The following is a 15,881-nucleotide window of genomic DNA, read 5'->3' as shown; positions in this document are numbered from 1 at the left end:
CCATGGGCCCCACCCAGTGGTGGGCTGGCATCAGCTCAAGGACCCCCAGGACCCTGCAGAAGATACTCAGGAATCTGCTCTACCCACCAGGGAACCCACTGGGCCCAGTCTCCGCCCAGGTCTGTAAATACAAATCTGCACTAGTTTCAGGCTCCTCAGTATTCCACTGTATGGGTACATCATCAAAACGGCATTCAGATGGCTTCTGATTTTTTGTTATTGGACCATAACAATGAACACTGGACCACAAAAGATTTTTGCACATTTACCCAGCTATTAATATTTCCTTTCAAAACATTCAAAGAGGGATTGCTGCCAAAGAGTGTGACATGAATACCAAACTGGCCTGCACACTATCATACACCCTCCCACCAGCAATGGTGGGCGGCAGCAGCCCGTCTAACCTGCAGCTATCTGACAGGCAAAGCACAAGCGACAGTTTCAACCTGCACTGTGTGTGATCCCATCTTCATCCCCTTTGCACCTTTTTATCAGGTTTAACTCCCTTAATTACAAACCTCTAACGCGAATGCTCACTCCCTGCCACACTGCCCAAGTCTCCCAGTCACTACTGTTCTTCACGTTGCTTATGGCGCTCCTGAGGGCTTCCCAGGTGCTGCAGCAATACAGAACCCACCTGCCAAGCAGGAGACGCAGGTTCCATCAATCCCTGGGTCAGGAAGATCCTCTGGAGAAGGGAATGGCCACCCACTCTAGTATTCTTCCTGGGAAATCCCATGGACAGAGGAGCTACAGACAGTCCATGAGGCTGAAAGAGAGTCAGGCATGACTTGGCAACTAAACAATAACAACGGTGCTCTTGGCCCTCCAGAGATTTTTAGTCTTTTAACAGCAAGCCTACTGACCTTTTCTTTGCTACTCTACAGTCACGCATTCAAAGTCAAGTCCCCTTATTTTAATGCTGTTTTACCTTTAAGATTATCTAACTCATTTGGAATCCATTTTAGAGTACTGAGAATAGCTGGCTGACCACAATACCATCTCACCAAATAGCCCAGCTCCCCCACTGACCTGAATGCCACTCTCATCACTGACGCAAGTTCTCGTTTCGAGTCTGCTTCTGCACCGTCTTTCATCCTACTGATCTAATTTGCACGATGACATAATTTTACTTTATAATCAATTGTCTGACAGTACGAGTAATCTTTAACAAGTTACCTTAGCCAGAGCACACAGATACTGGTCCAGATGAACTCTAAAATATTTTATTTCATTGTAAAACTAATCCTACCAGGATTTGGATGGGAAGTATCACCACCCTGAAACACTTTATTATTTTTTCGTCTGTGTCTACTGACTCAAGTTCCAGTAGAGAAGGGGTTTTGTCTGCCCCATATACTGCTGTATACCCAGAATGCAGAACAGAGTGTCATACGATGAATGCTTAACACATTACTTGTTAAATGAACAAATGTATCAATTACACAGAATTTCTGGGTAATTTCAGAACAGTTAAAATATCTACAACGTTGAATCTTCCCACATACTCATCTCTTTTAATGACTCAGTTCAGTTCAGTTCAGTCGCTCAGTCATGTCCAACTCTTCTCGACTCCATGAATCACAGCACACCAGGCCTCCCTGTCCATCACCAACTCCCAGAGTTCACTCAGACTCACGTCCATCAAGTCAGTGATGCCATCCAGTCATCTCATCCTCTGTCGTCCCCTTCTCCTCCTGCCCCCAATCCCTCCCAGCATCAGAGTCTTCTCCAATGAGTCAACTCTTTGCATGAGGTGGCCAAAGTACTAGAGTTTCAGCTTTAGCATCATTCCTTCCAAAGAAATCCCAGGGCTGATCTCCTTCAGAATGGACTGGGTGGATCTCCTTGCAGTCCAAGGGACTCTCAAGAGTCTTCTCCAACACCACAGTTCAAAAGCATCAATTCTTCGGCGCTCAGCCTTCTTCACAGTCCAACTCTCACATCCATACATGACCACAGGAAAAACCACTGGCCTATAAAACCATCTCATTCTAGTACCATGTTGGGTATAATTATTGGGTGTGATCTGGGTATTATTTGGGTATGATTATTTCCTTCATGATCATGAAAGTGAAAGTCGCTCGTTTGTGTCCAACTCTTTGCAACCCCATGGACTACACAGTCCACAGAATTCTCCAGGCCAGAATACTGGAGTGGGTAGCCTTTCCCTTCTCCAGGGGATCTTCCCAACCCAGGGATCGAACCCAGGTCTCCCACATTGAAGGCAGAGGCAGATTCTTTACCAGTTGAGACAAAAGAGAAGCCCTAACCCTAACCATGATTCTGGGTCTGTAGTTTATAAACCTGAATGATTCTGGGTCTACAGTTTATAAATCTGAAGACAATTTTAGTGTCTTTTTCCGAGAGTCAGTTATTTTGTTCTGATTTTCACGTTGACTATCACACTGCTTTCTCCCAGAGCCTTGGCTCTATTGTGTTCTTCACTGCCTTGAGCATCTGTAAACGTCTCTTCGTGGCTCGACTCATCAAGACTTTGTTTTAATGACCTTTTATAACAGTCCTAATGTAAGCTATACATTCTATCTTCTTTTTCAGGAGCAACATTACTAATTCATTTCTGACAACTTCAACATGTGTTAATCCCTCTTCCTTGTATTTTATTTTGCTTTTCTATCTGTCTGGACTGAACACTTAGTTAATTTGTTCTAATCCAATATAATTCTCACTCTTGATGCCCCACAGGTAAGGATCTTTTTCCTCTGGCTTACTCCAAGATGTTCTCTTTGTGATTCTCTGCGGTTTGAATGCAACATGGTCAAATGCAGATTTTCTAGCACTGATCCTGCCTGGTCTTCTCCAAGCTTCCTGGATCTGCAGATTGTTTAATACTGGAAGAGTCTCAGTCACTATTGTTTCACGTCGTTCCACAGAGAGGCCCTCATGCAAAGGAGACTCACCTACCTGCTACCTAGACCCCACCCCCCATGTTCATCCCTCCACCCCTCCACCCTGTCCCCTAAACTGTATGCTGAATAAGAAAACAACAACAACAAAAACCCTTTAAAGTGGTTTCTAACAGTAGTTCCTTATGAGGTCACAGTGAGAAACGGGCCAACAGTAGCTGGAGATAATCCACAGTGGTTTTCTGTTTTGGTCACAAGACCCCTTAAACTCTTTTTTAAAAAAGAGAGGGGGTACCCCCCAAAGGGCCTTTGGTTTATGTAAGTGATAGCAATTAATATTTACTTTATTAGAAATCAAAACCTGTAGGATGCTTCAGGGCTTCCCAGGTGTTGCCAGTGGTAAAGAATCTGCCTGCCAGTGCAGAAAACTAAGAGATGTGGGTTCAGTCTCTAGGTTTGGAAGATCCCCTGGAGAAGGAAATGGCAAGCCGTTCCAGTGTTCCTGCCTGGAGAATCCTGTGGACAGAGGAGCCTGGCGGGCTACAGTCCATGGGTTGCAGAGCGTCGGACATGACAGAGCACACACACAACACAGGATGCTTCAGTGGCTTTTCTACTTCTAGTGTGGAAAGCTGAAAAAGCTCATAATGTCTACACTCTAACTCCTTTCCTTTAAGCTAAGTGATTGGTCCAACTTTGCCAACAAAGGTCCGTGTAATCAGAGCTATGGTTTTACCAGTAGTCATGTACGGATGTGACAGTTGGACTATACAGAAAGCTGAGCACTGAAGAATTGATGCTTTTGAACTATGGTGTTGGAGAAGACTCTTGAGAGTCTCTTCGACTGCAAGGAGATCCAACCAGTCTATCCTGAAGGAAACCAGTCCTGAATATCCATTGGAAGGACTGATGCTGAAGGTGAAACTCCAATACTTTGGCCACCTGATGTGAAGAACTGACTCACTGGAAAAGACCCTGATGCTGGGAAAGATTGAAGGCAGGAGGAGAAGGGGATGACAGAGGATGAGATGGCTGGATAGCATCACCGACTCAATGGACATGAGTTTGAGTAAACTCCGGAGTTGGTGATGGACAGGGAGGTCTGGCATGCTGCAGGCCATGGGGTCGCAGAGTAAGACAAGACTGAGCGACTGAACTGAACTGAAGTGATTGGCCTCAAAGTGATGCCACGAATTAGCTGATAGGGTGATACTCTAAATGTTCTGAAAAGAATGCAAGACCAAGAGAACATTTAAACAAAGTGGTTAAAAAAAAAAAAGACATAGGTAGGCATACGTGTGTGCGTGCACACACACACACACATATTTAGCTAAATATTTGTCATTTCAGAATACTTACTACCAGAAACCTTTTCTATAAATTTTAAATTATATATATATTTTTATATATACATATTACATGTACTTATATATTGTAACTTTTATAATACATGTATTTAGCAACTAAATACATAAACTTAGCAACTAAACAACCAAAAATACCTATACACACATATATATGGATGTAGGTGTGTATACACACACACATAACACAATACACAAAGCTTCCATGGGATAGCTTCCTGACCAGATGTTTAGAAAAGCTGCAGCCTGCATAGCAAGCGACCTTCCTGGACAAGACCCTGTTGTGAAGAAAGAGCAAAACCTGCCCAGCTGGCAGCAGCTCAGCACAGAGAGCCTTGAGTTACTAGGGAAGCCCCAGAGAGCCTCCAGGAACAGGTAAGCCTGGTCCTGACCTTGGAGGCCTGGGACCCCCAGGAGTGACACCGGGCAAGCACCACTGTCCTTCCTGGCCCCTGGGGCCACAGCCAACCTGCAGGTCCAGATGCAGGAAACAGGCCGGCAACCTCAGCCAGCTGTGTTTGAAGAGTATCAGCTTCCTCAAAGTGGGCCTAGAAAGTCCTAGAAAAGTGCCCCAAAGCTGGCAAGAAGTGACTGACTCTTGTTTCCTGCAATCAATTGAACGGAAATTCAACCTCTAAGCTAGTAATTTATATGAGCACTTTCAACTTTTGCAAATAAAAAAATATAATTCCTTTTTAATAAAATTAATAATTAGATAATCTATACACTGGTAAATATGTTACTATATAGTTTATATATATATATTGATTTTTAGAATGTACAGAAAAAGTTTAGCATTCTAAAATGCTGAACAGTTTGATTAGTAATGGTAAGACATTAGAGATTAGCTTGTCCACAGTCACAGGTAGAGAGCAGCAGAGTTGAGATTCAAAACCAGGCCTCTGGGCCACGATATTCGATTCTCCATGTGATTTTTTTAAATTTTTATCATGGAAATTTTAAACATACGTAAAAGAACAGAGCCCAGCATAAGGAACCTCCCCATTCCCATTTTGTCCATTTTCAACCACATCTCCTCCTCAACATATGTTTACACTGTTTTCAGTGAGCGCTTTAAAGCAAATCCCAGGTACACTGTCTTACCCATAAACACTTCAGTGTGTGATTCTGTAAAGGGATACGCTAACTGTGCTTAAGAATTCCTGGGAGCATCAGGTTATCACTATCACCACAAACACAGAACCCCTCAAAAAAGGACACAAAGAGGAAATATAGGATTGCAGCACTTAAAAAAAAAAAAAAAACTTCTGACATAGCTAACTTCTAAAATCTTCTGATTGTGGCTCAGACGGTAAAGAATCTGCCTGCAATACGGAGACTTGGGTTAGATCCCGGGGTTGGAAAGATTCCCTAGAGAAGGGAATGACTACCTGCTCCAGTATTCTGGCCAAGAGAATCCCACGGACTGTGTAGTCCATGGGATCACAAAGAGTCGGACACGACTGACAGCCTTTCATTTTCAAGGCCAGGATGGAAAGCAAGCAAGGGACAGGAGGGAGGCTTTTCTTCTCAGATCATTTACCGAAGCTCAGGGTTAACATCAGCAGGAAAAGCAGAACAACCAGCCACCTATATGAGCTCCTCTGGCAAGTGTCAGTGGCCCAGCCTTTCCTTCCTAACAGGCATTGGCAACACTAACTCCACCCCAGCAAGACTGCTGGGAAGAGGAAGACGTGAAAAGTGGAAACCCCCAATACCACCAACAGTCTACCTGTGCTCACTTAAATCACAAGACACTTAACCTTCTCTGCGAGAGTGTTCAGGAACGATTGAGGAATGCAACTGAGAAACTATTGCTCAATTATTTACAATGAAAAAATTAGGGGAAAAAGATATTGTCCTAAATTTATATTACTGCATAAAAACAAAGTTTCATTTGTCCCATGGTGACATGGGCTCAGCACAAGTACTTCCATATGGGGCCTGTTGTCTCTTTTTTTTTGATAGTCTTGACTTGTCAGATCTTTACTACGTAGTCTTCACTTGTGTAATCTTTACTATGAATAGGTCAATATGACTGTTAACAAATATAACTACAGTAAATGGGTATGCCAAAATCACTGTCGATTTTCAAAAAAGGTCAAGGAATCAACTGTCAGTTTAAACTGGTCACTTTTATTGAAATTGTTAAACATGACTGAATGTCACTTAACTCCCAGATTCCTTTACATGAGTAGAGCTGGATTAATTTGACCCAAATTTTACATAATACCTTTCCCAATTTCTAAAAATGCATCAACTTCGTCACTTATCTTAAAACTTCTGCTTTAACTGCCTAGCTCTACCTCAAAAGAAACTTCCCCAAGGCCACAAATCTTGACACAGTGAAAGCAAAATCCCGCCGCACTCAGCAGCGCCATCATTTCTGAGCCTGGGGATCAAACGGGGAGACGCCTCCGGAGGAGGCTGCAGCCCAGCTGTGAAGGATGAAGCTGCGGCAGCGGAGCCGGCTTAGGAGGAGCTCTGGGCTCAGTCCCGGCATCTGAAGCAACGTAAACAGTCGTGCTCCCTCCCATCCAGCCTGTTAGCAGCCTCTCGGCTGAGGGAGACCACACACTCGGACCACACAGCGCCAGCTCAACTCGCACGCAACGTCCACCAGCTGTCACTGGGGGGAGGGGAACGCAGGAGGAGACGGGCGGAGGGGAGGGGCGTCCACCAGTGTCACTCCGGAGGGAGGGAGGGGAGAGGGAGACGGGCGGGGGCGGGGCGCGCCGCCGAGAAATGCGGTTTCCTGAGAACACACGCCGCCAGGCCCGGTGTGGCCTTGACCTGCACTCCCCCAACCAATTTAGTAGCTGATGAAGGATTAACAAAGCATCCATTTACCATCAATTAACCTCCTGTCCATCACAGGTCAAAAGAGAAAATTACCATTATAAAAGCCTTTCATTAAGATAAAGACCGATACGTTTTCTTATAATCTATAATAAATACTTAAATAAGGGCACATTCTTTTAGATTTATATTACCGTTGATTTTAACCTGCCTTCCTCTTTTCCTTTAATGAAGCACACTACAAGAATGTGAAGTGTTTCTGTAACAGAGGTCAGAAAACTTTAATTCTGAATTTTTTCCGTATTTCACTGTGGCACAATCTTTAATTTTCCAAAAGACTTACTGGTACAATAAAAGACAGTAAATGGTTTTTTACATAACTTCAGACTAAATATACATAGAAAAACATAACAAGTAGTGGCATTAGGGGAGAAAAAGCAGAAAATGTAAGCCCAAAAACAGGATTAAAAGGATTTAAATCAATTTTAAAGGATTAAAGCACTTTTTTTAAACTATTTAGTATGGAAGAATTTTTATCTGAATGCAGACAAGAAATGTGAACAAAACAAGGGATCAGGTGACCTTTCAGAGAAGAGGGCAGGCACAAACTGTAGAAAAAAGGCCACTGCTGAGGACACGACATAAACATCTGTCCCATCACTTCATGGCAAAGAGATGGGGAAACAAATGGAAATAGTGACAGATTTCATTTTCATGGACTCCAAAATCACTGCAGACAGTGACTGCACCCATGAAATTAAAAGATGCCTGATGCTTGTTAGAAAAACTATGAAAAACCTAGACAGTGCTTTAAAAAGCAGAGACATCACTTTGAGGACAAAAGTCCACATAGTCAAAGCTTTGGTTTTTCCAGAAGTTCTATATGGATGTGAGAATTGGACCATGAAGAAGGCTGAGTGCTGAAGAACTGACGCTTTTGAACTGTGAAGTTGGAGAAGACTCAGTAGAGGACAGCAAGGAGATCAAACCAGTCAATCATAAAGGAAATAAACCCTGAATATTCATTGGAAGGACTGATGCTGAAGCTCCAATAAATTGGCCACCTGATTCGAAGAGCTAACTCATTGGAAAAGACCCTGATGCTGGAAAAGATTGAGGGCAGGAGGAGAAGGGGATGACAGAGGATGAGATGGTTGGATGCTATCACCGACTCAATGGACATGAGTTTGAGTACACTCTGAGAGATGGTGAAGGACAGGGAGGGCTGGCACGGTGGAGTCCATTGGGTTGCAAAGAGTCGGACACAACTGAGCAACTGAACAACAATAATGCAACAAAAGTTATCATACACCCCCTGCCTAATCACAGCACTTTACAAGCGGTAAGGTCCTAAACAATTCACAGAAGCAAAACTAAAGGCCAACCTTGCCAAAAACAGGCCATTGGCAAGAGGCAGAGGGCCAGCTCTTCAGGGTTGCAGGACTCCTGAGAGCTACCCTACGGCAGGCACACCCTAGGTTGGGCCGAGGACCTACACTGTGCAGCTTACATTCTAACAAAGATCCAGGCTTCCTGAGTCCCGCGGTCCACCGTCCTTTCCATACTGGCACCAAGCTGTAAGTGGGAAACAGCAAGCAGAAGGAACCACTAACACCAAAACCAAAACTTAATCCAAAATGTATAGTCCACCCCAGTCTTAAATGCCACAAACAGTATTAAAGGAACTCAGCAGTGGCCACAGGACTGGAAAAGGTCAGAGTTTTCATTCCGATCCCAAAGAAAGGCAATGCCAAAGAATGCTCAAACTACCACACAACTGCACTCATCTCACATGCTAGTAAAGTAATGCTCAAAATTCTCCAAACCAGGCTTCAGCAATATGTGAACCATGAACTTCCAGATGTTCAAGCTGGTTTTACAAAAGGCAGAGGAACCAGAGATCAAATTGCCAACATCCACTGGATCATGGAAAAAGCAAGACAGTTCCAGAAAAACATCTATTTCTGCTTTATTGACTAAGCCAAAGCCTTTGACTGTGTGGATCACAATAAACTGTGGACAATTCTGAAAGAGATGGGAATACCAGACCACCTGATCTGCCTCTTGAGAAACCTGTATGCAGGTCAGGAAGCAACAGTTAGAACTGGACATGGAACAACAGACTGGTTCCAAATAGGAAAAGGAGTTCGTCAAGGCTGTATATTGTCACCCTGCTTATTTAACTTATATGCAGAGTACATCATGAGAAACGCTGGACTGGAAGAAACACAAGCTGAAATCAAGATTGCAGGGAGAAATATCAACAACCTCAGATATGCAGATGACACCACCCTTATGGCAGAAAGTGAAGGGGAACTAAAAAGCCTCTTGATGAAAGTGAAAGTGGAGAGTGAAAAAGTTGGCTTAAAGCTCAACATTCAGAAAATGAAGATCATGGCATCCGGTCCCATCACTTCATGGGAAATAAATGGGGAAACACTGGAAACAGTGTCAGACTTTATTTTTCTGGGCTCCAAAATCACTGCAGATGGTGACTGCAGCCATGAAATTAAAAGACACTTACTCCTTGGAAGAAAAGTTATGTCCAACCTAGATAGCATATTCAAAATCAGAGACATTACTTTGCCCACAAAGGTCTGTCTAGTCAAGGCTATGGTTTTTCCCGTGGTCATGTATGGATGTGAGAGGTGGACTGTGAAGAAGACTGAGCACCGAAGAATTGATGCTTTTGAACTGTGGTGTTGGAGAAGACTCTTGAGAGTCCCTTGGACTACAAGGAGATCCAACCAGTCCATTCTGAAGGAGATCAGCCCTGGGATTTCTTTGGAAGGAATGATGCTAAAGCTGAAACTCCAGTACTTTGGCCACCTCATGTGAAGAGTTGACTCATTGGAAAAGACTCTGATACTGGGAGGGGTTGGGGGCAAGAGGAGAAGGGGACGACAGAGGATGAGATGACTGGATGGCATCACTGACTCGATGGACGTGAGTCTCAGTGAACTCCGGGAGTTGGTGATGGACAGGGAGGCCTGGGGTGCTGCGATTCATGGGGTCGCAAAGAGTCGGACACAACTGAGCGACTGAACTGAATGAAGCTTTTGAACAAACGCAGTACAATTTTCCAGGAAAAAAAACAATACACAAACAACCTTATTAAGTCAGTTCCAAACTCCTCTTCCTGAACTCCAGGCATTCCATAATCTAAATGCACTCACATCTCAGCCCTGGGCCTCTGTTCCTAGTAAGCCAGCCAGACATTCATGTGCCTTCTCTCCAGAGGGCCACATTCTCCCCCATTAGGGTCTGATTTCCCTGCTGCTGCTGCTGCTAAGTTACTTCAGTCGTGTCCGACTCTGTGTGACCCCATAGACGGCAGCCCACCAGGCTCCTCTCCATCCATGGGATTTTCCAGGCAAGAGTACTGGAGTGGGGTGCCACTGCCTTCTCCACTGATTTCCATGAAGCCTTCCCAATTCCTCCAACCCCAAAACATCCTCTCCCCTCTCCGAATTCCTATTGTATTTACACTGAATATTGCAGCTTAGTTCTTGGCTATTTAATGGAGAAGACAAAAATATCCCCTTCTGAATCCAGACCACTTTTATTTCTAACATGTGTCAGACATATGTTAAAATTGGGAGACACAAAAATGACTAAGACTAATCCCTGTCTGGCAAGAGCTTCTTCTTTTGACAGACGTGTAAATAGCTACAACCCCTAAGATAACACAGGACAAGTGCTAAGTGGTTACAGGATCCACTGATTTGGAAACTTTCAAAGCAGGAAACTCTGAGATAATCTAGTTTTCTATATTCTCAGGAACAAGGAAACTGAGGCCCAAAAAGACTGCTCAACAGCTCAGCCCACACTACAAAGCAGGGAGTGGCAGCACATGGACCCGGAGGTGGAGCTTCAACTCCACCTCCAACTTTCCAGACTGCAGTCTAAGGATGCCTGCAGGTGTGTCCACAGCTCCAAGGTGTGTAATTTCTCCACAGTCGCTGTAAGTTTGTGTGTTTGTATCAATATTTCTTTTAAGCTAACATAACAGTGTGGAAAATCACATGACTGTAACTCAATACTTCCACCACGCGGTCTTACCAGGGGACCATGCACTCCAGGGGACCCAGGAACACCTTCCTAGGAATCTGAGAACAAGCAAGGCCCTAGCACACTGCTCACCAGAGTTACCAGCGTTACTTCCCATTCCAGTCCATCTAAAATCCTCTTAAATCCTAAATTTAGGCCAATCTAAAATTGGCCTAAAACTCACCTACTCAGCAAACATGTTAGCTCCAGTCTGTGGAGGTGCTGATCTAGGAATCCTGGCTAGATGAGATGAGTAGACTAGAGAAAGGGTGAAAAGTAATGGAGACACTAACTGTACAAGGATGCCAGGCCTGACACTAGAAATTGTTCTATATGTATTCAAGGACTGCCTGTGCAAAAATGTTAAGTACTAATTTCATTTCCCACTAGGTTTATCCATAACAGGCTCTCAAATTTTCGTGGAATGAATGTAAATTTAACTTGTCAGGTTAATATCTTTTAGAGAGGTAATTTTCAATATGATATTCGGTTTAGGAAATTAAATACCTGAAAGATCATTTTCTGCAACTTCCAAGCATTGTTCCATGTTACACTGGGGGACTCTCTGTTTAAAACCACAAAATTTTTACTCAACCAGACAGAAAAGAAGATTTCAGTACTAAGCACACATCACCCTCTTTCTATTGTCTCCCTTTGGGTCAGCAACTTTTAACACAGAGGTCCCTTAGGAAGCTTTCTGCTTCCAATCCCAGTGCCCTAACACCAAGCCTGCCTAGAAAATAATCAAAATATTACTATGCATTGGAAAAGGAATCCACACAACCTCGGCTAGAATTAGCTTTTCAAAACAGTACACTCAGATGAACTCTCTAAGATTTTTTAATATTTTTAAAAATTTTTTCCTTATAAGTTTACTCAGACTGAAAAAAAAAAAAGACGTTTTCTCACACATATTAGCAGGAGCAGTCTTCAGCGATGTAAGAAAAGCTTACTTCCATTCAGACAGCTGTTTCTTAGGAGAGTACACAAGAGTTCGGGCCCCAGGGCCTCACTGCAGGCTGTCACTGGCCGATAAACGCCATTTCAGGCTACTTACACAAGCATTCTGAGCTTCCGTCTCCCCGTCTGTAAAACGCGGATGACACCGTCAACCCAGAGAAACACTGACGGGCACCGAGTAAGTCTCAGTATAGCTCTCCAGTGACGCAACCGAAGGAAACAAGCAAAACCTGCCTCTGGGATTCGCTCTTCACCAATAATTACTCCAGCTTTACAGAGTCACAGGTAAGCAGGTGCGCCAAGGGGCAGGAGAGGCCAACTGCAACCCATTCCCGAGCGTCAGCCCGCTCCTGGGGCGCTAGCAGAGAGGAGGGGCCGGACTCCGGGACGCCCGCAGCTGCCCAGGAAGCTGGGCCGGGGCTCCAAGACCCTCTCGGTTCCCTGGTAGGCAGGGCTGGGGCTCCGGGACGCCCGCAGCTGCACTCCAACAGTCCGGGCTGCAGAGCGACTCGGGCCTGACTGCGGCTGCCGGCTCCCCGCCCGCCGCCCGCGCCCCCGGCAGCCTCTCCAAGGCCTTGGCCCCCACACCTACCTGCAGGCCCGCACGGACAGGGCCCCGCGCCGCGGCGGCCAGCGGCCCGCACCCTCACTTCCGCCGTCGCCGCGCCGAGGGCGTCGATCGGCCGCGCGACCGAGGGTCTAGCGCCCGATGACCGGGCCTCAGGGGCGGGGCGGGGGCAGGAGTTGGGAGACGGTTGGGAGCCGAGGGCCCGGCCGCGACCCCGGTCCCTCAGAAGCCACGGACTGACCCGCGTCTGGGCAGCAGCGACACGCGGCCCGCGAGGGCGCGGTGCTAGCGGCCAGCAGCCCTGAGCGCGGACACTCGGGCTCGGCCGCCGGCCCGGACACGGAATGACGGCCCTTGCGGGCCGGGCCAGAGGAAACCGGCTGCCTGACAGGGAGCTCCGGCCGCGGGTCGGCCGGAAATGACGCGCCGCCCCGGACGCGGCGGGACCGGAAGGGAGCATGCTCTTCCGGCCGCCGGGCTCGGCGCGCGTCCAGGGCTGAGGTTTGGCGGGGCGGGCCGGGGCCTCCGCCGCTGCCTGCCCGGCCCTTTTCTCCACGCGGCTGTGTGGTCACTCCAGCGGGTGCCCCAGCAGATGGGCCCGGGTGTTGCCCCGGGCCCTGGGGGTGTCGCGGTGCTGACCGCGGTAGAACGGCGCGCTGCGTCCGCCCCGCGGTGCAGCCGGGGGACCGGGCCTCCCTTCCCGGAGGTCAGGCAGAAGCTGGTGGCTGGCGGTTTCCTCAGAGCCGGATACGGGCTCGGGTTCGGGTTAGTCTCCCGTGACGGCAGGGCTCGAGCAGGCGCTGAGCGTCGCTCATGGTGTCTGCTGTATTATCCCATCTGCTGCTGGCACCTGGGACAGGCCTTTCAGAGGGAAAGCGCTGTGACAGAGGGGCCGGCGTCGCAGGACGCACTGCCCTGCCCCGCATCCCGCACCAAGAAGCCGCCATCCCCCTGGGATGGTAGAACGTCCTCAAGGGCACGGCTGTGGCTCCGGCCGGGAACAGCGTCTTGCAGCGCTGGGTGCAGTGCTGTGGGCCGCAAGGACTCCTGTGAACCTCATACCACACTGGTGCTGTGTCTCCAGTAGAGCCCTGGCTTCCGCGGCAGGGAAGGATGCTCTGCCAGGGCGTACGAAGGTCCCCTCAATCCTAAGCCCTCTCCTCTGGGCTCCTTATACAGGCGACAGAGAAATGACCCTTCTAATTAGGGGAAAATCGGGGCAGGGAGGGATACTTCTGGACTCAGGGCGCTCCCTGGGCATCTTTTCTGTGCCTGGTGATTCCAGCAAATGGGTGAAGCAGCACCCCTGGCAGGGCAGACATGGCAACAGGAGCTCAGACCCCACCAGGACAAAGGTCTGGTCTCATGGTCAAGCAAGCAGCCTAGGCTGGCTGGTGGAGAGTGAGGGAAATCCAGAATGAGTGGTAAAAGTGGAAGATAAATCTGGCCCCAGGCCCATAGCTCCACCTGTCAACACTCCTGGTGGGGTGTGACATCAGTGTGAAGAACCAAAAGACCACCTGAGCACAACAGGGCGCAGCCATGCTCACCAGAGCCCACCCCTCTGCTGCCCTCTGCTCTCACAGCTGTCCCTGTGCCTCGGGACTTCTCCCCTGGACACATGGTGGCTGAAAGCAGGCTGCAGCAAAAGACCAGCTGCCTGGCTCCCTGGGCAGCTGGAAAGTGGATCAGCATGTCCAGAGTTCCCCTCCTGGCTGGGGCCTGGTACCCAGGGGCCCCCCTTCACCCACACCTCTTTTTGCTTCCTCTCCTTTCCCACTGACTTCCCCATCCCCTCCTGATGTTTCCTGGCCTCACTTCCCAAGTTAAATACTAGCGTGGAAACCATATCTCAGGGTCAGCTTCTGGGGAATCCAGCCAAGATAGTCATTATCACAGAAAAAAAAAAAAAAAGGAACCGATACTTATTACAATTTGAATATGTGTTGAACACCTGTTAGAGAAATACATCCTGAGAAAAAGGTAATAATTTTGAACAAACACTCTGAGTTGTGGGACTTGGTGTGACTCAGTTTTCTCCCCCTCACCTCAGAGGGAATACTCCCTCCTGTGCGCAGTAACTCAGCTGCCCCAGGATCAGTCCCCTTAAACACAGGCAGCTGGCGGTACCGCCTCATGGTGAAGCTGAACCTGTTTCTTGTTGCTCTTTCTGTCTCCATGATGCGTCATTCCCAAGTCAGGCGATCCTGCCATTAAGCTGGTTTGAATGACTCTTGAGGACTCACAGGTCTCTCCTGGATCAAAAAGAGACAAGTAATACTGTATCCCTGAGACAACAATCAGAAGAAGGAGAGAGTCTTTTACTAATGTAAAAATTACTGGAAGTGTTTCCCTTCTTTTTTCTTAAACTTCTGGTCCACATCCTGGAGCCAGCTGGCAAATGTTAGTGCCATACATGCAGAAGCTGGCCGGAAATGAAAGCATTAAACCCCAAATTGCTGTAGTAGCTGTTGAAGCAATTAAATACCATTGTATAGCTTGTGTTTTCAATTCTGCATCAGATTTCGTTTGACCTAGAGAGGAAAAAATAATTCTGAAGCATGGAATTCCTTTGGTTTCAGTCAGGAAACACTGATGTCACAGTCCGCTATTCTATAGGTTTGTTGTTTTTATGAACATAAAGAGCATCTGAAGCGTTTCCTGCTACATGCATGTCAGTTCGCAATGGACCGTAGTCAGTACAGAGTCTAATCCTCAGACCAGTTGTAACCTGTCATATCTAGTGATCCTTTTTACCAAAGACTGACCGTTGTTTTGGAGAAGGCAATGGCAACCCACTCCAGTACTCTTGCCTGGAAAATCCCATGGACGGAGGAGCCTGGTGGGCTGCAGTGCATGGGGTCGCTAAGAGTCTGACACGACTGAGCGACTTCCCTTTCACTTTTCACTTTCATGCATTGGAGAAGGAAATGGCAACCCACTCCAGTGTTCTTGCCTGGAGAATCCCAGGGATGGGGGAGCCTGGTGGGCTGCTGTCTGTGGGGTCGCACAGAGTCCGATGCGACTGAAGCGACTTAGTGGTAGTAGTAGTAGACCGCTGTTTGTTCTGTTAATGCACAGTTTAACAAAGCCCCTTGCCGACAAATTCCTGTCTGTATTGTAGATACCACAGAGCCTTACACAGCAGGTGTTCAACACATCAGGCCAGCTGCCTTGTAATAGCACTAACCACAACCTAAATAAGTGTTGAATCGAAAACTGAAACTACCATGACGATACGTTATGATAGTGGCAGAGTTGAGAGAAGGTCTG

The 15,881-nt window shown here is 47.1% G+C and overlaps 1 protein-coding gene across 8 annotated transcripts in view; it reads right to left on the bottom strand.

The window, feature by feature from the left end:
- The window catches only part of EXOC2 (exocyst complex component 2), a 123,559-nt gene extending 110,545 nt beyond the window's left edge, over positions 1-13,014 (bottom strand). For 7 of the 8 annotated variants that reach the window (XR_003508148.1, XR_003508150.1, XR_003508151.1 and 4 more), the window contains exon 1: positions 12,633-13,014. The gene's annotated coding sequence lies outside the window, so the exon portion shown is untranslated. Of the gene's footprint in view, positions 1-11,989; positions 12,162-12,632 lie in introns of those variants that run through there. The other variant, XM_027524837.1, reaches the window with a different exon arrangement.
- Positions 13,015-15,881: the final 2,867 nt, after the last annotated feature.

The sequence above is a fragment of the Bos indicus x Bos taurus genome, chromosome 23, assembly GCF_003369695.1.
Source record: "Bos indicus x Bos taurus breed Angus x Brahman F1 hybrid chromosome 23, Bos_hybrid_MaternalHap_v2.0, whole genome shotgun sequence".
NCBI classification, from domain to species: Eukaryota; Metazoa; Chordata; class Mammalia; order Artiodactyla; family Bovidae; genus Bos; species Bos indicus x Bos taurus.
This window is presented reverse-complemented; position numbering and strand designations above follow the sequence as displayed.